Below are 1799 nucleotides of genomic sequence, written 5' to 3'. Positions count from 1 at the left end.
GTTACTCCTGGTTCTGCGCTCAGGAATCTCTCCTGGCAGTCAGAGGGGACCATATGGGGATGCCGTGATTCAAACCACCATCTGTTCGAATCAGCTGAGTGCAAGGCAAATGCCCTACAGCTATGCTATCTCTCTGGCCCCATTTGGAAATTTTTTAAAAGAATTTTAGCTTTAATATTTTTATTTGTTTGTTTTTTGGGCCATACCCAGAAGTTCTCGGGACTTAAACATGGCTTTGGGCTCAGGGATCACTCTGGTGGGACTCAGTGAACCATATCCCTGAGATATTAACATCTTTATCCCATACATAAAGATGTTAATAGTATATTCCTAATAAAGAAATTTGGAAAATTCTTACCAACAACTATTGGTTGTCTCAATTATATAAACATTTTATAGAATCTTTTTATATGTCATAATTAGTTCTTTTAAAATGTTAAGCAAAAATAAATGCAATAGAGAGGCTAGAGCAAAAGTACAGTGAGTAAGACACTTGCCTTGAAAGCGGTTGAGCCAGGTTTAAACACCAGTATCCCATATGGTCCCCCACACCTGCCAGATATGATCCCTGAGCACAGAGCCATGAATAACTCCTGAGCATCATTAGGTGTACCACCCCAATAAACAAAATAAAAGCATCTCATATAGTCCAATAAACCAAATAAAAGCACCAGATATAGGGCTGCTCTGTATATAGGATCTCTCCTACAGATATAGGGAAAGGTCAGTGGTAGTGAGCCCACTTTGTGGGCCTAAGGCCACTAATTCAATCCCTGGCATCACCCCACATGCCAAGGGATGTTTCCCTGAGTCACAGTAAAGTGTTGCCTCCCCAAATAAACATAATAAAAGCACAAGATATAGGGACTGCTCTGTACTATAGGATCTCTCCTACCAGATAAAGGGAGAGGCCAGTGGTAGTGAGCCCACCTGTGGGCATAAGGCCACTAATTCAATCCCTCGTACAGCCCCATATGCCAAGAGATGTTTCCCCGAGTCACAATAAAGTGTGCAGCCCCTGGCAAGAATCACAAGAAACCTTGTGACTCCCATTGATAACCACAAAAGGAGGGAAAGCTGTAAATATATAATTTTATTTAAAAATATATATCTAAAATCCAGATATGAAATAATATATACTTTTCTTTTTTTGGGGTGGGGGGGCCACACCTGGCAGTACTCAAGGTTACTCCTGGCAATGTTGGGGCAGGGAACAAGATATCATACTGAGCTTTGCACAGTGGCAGTATCGTAGCCAATGAGGTTTATCTGAGGCGCGATTATTGCTAATTGAAAACTTTTCCCAATACCCCGCCGTGTTGACTTGAAATACAGTTGGCATTGGCAATTTTTGACAGTCTCTACGGAGACTGATATAAAAATACAAAAAAAGATATCATACTGGAGATCAAACCTGGGCCTCCTAAAGGCAAAGCATGTGCTCTACCCCATTGAGCTGTCTCTATAGTTCCTGCATATTTTTTTATTTCAACAGAATGTTGAAAGCTCAGTATGATATCTTGTTCCCTGCCCCAACATTGCCAGGAGTAACCTTGAGTACTGCCAGGTGTGGCCCCCCCACCCCAAATAATGATAGCTACCGTAAGCTCTGAAAAAAACCCTGGACTATATTTTAAGCATATACATCTACGGATGTTATGCACAAATTTATATATGTTTTTGCAAAAATGCAGTTTACATGTTTGTTCTCTACATAACAAAAATCCTCTCAAGTAAACAAAAAAAGATTTTTAATATTTGCATGGTATTCTATTGTGAGTACGGGTCATTACTTAATC

The 1799-nt window shown here is 40.2% G+C and overlaps 1 non-coding gene across 1 annotated transcript; it reads left to right on the top strand.

Annotated features, from left to right (window-relative positions):
• The first annotated feature begins 1229 nt into the window (after positions 1–1229).
• LOC126010399 (U4 spliceosomal RNA) lies at positions 1230–1370 on the top strand. Its single transcript, XR_007496433.1, has one exon. It is a non-coding gene; the product is annotated as a U4 spliceosomal RNA (small nuclear RNA).
• Positions 1371–1799: the final 429 nt, after the last annotated feature.

The sequence above is a fragment of the Suncus etruscus genome, chromosome 5 (genome assembly GCF_024139225.1).
Source record: "Suncus etruscus isolate mSunEtr1 chromosome 5, mSunEtr1.pri.cur, whole genome shotgun sequence".
Classification (NCBI taxonomy): domain Eukaryota; kingdom Metazoa; phylum Chordata; class Mammalia; order Eulipotyphla; family Soricidae; genus Suncus; species Suncus etruscus.
This window is presented reverse-complemented; position numbering and strand designations above follow the sequence as displayed.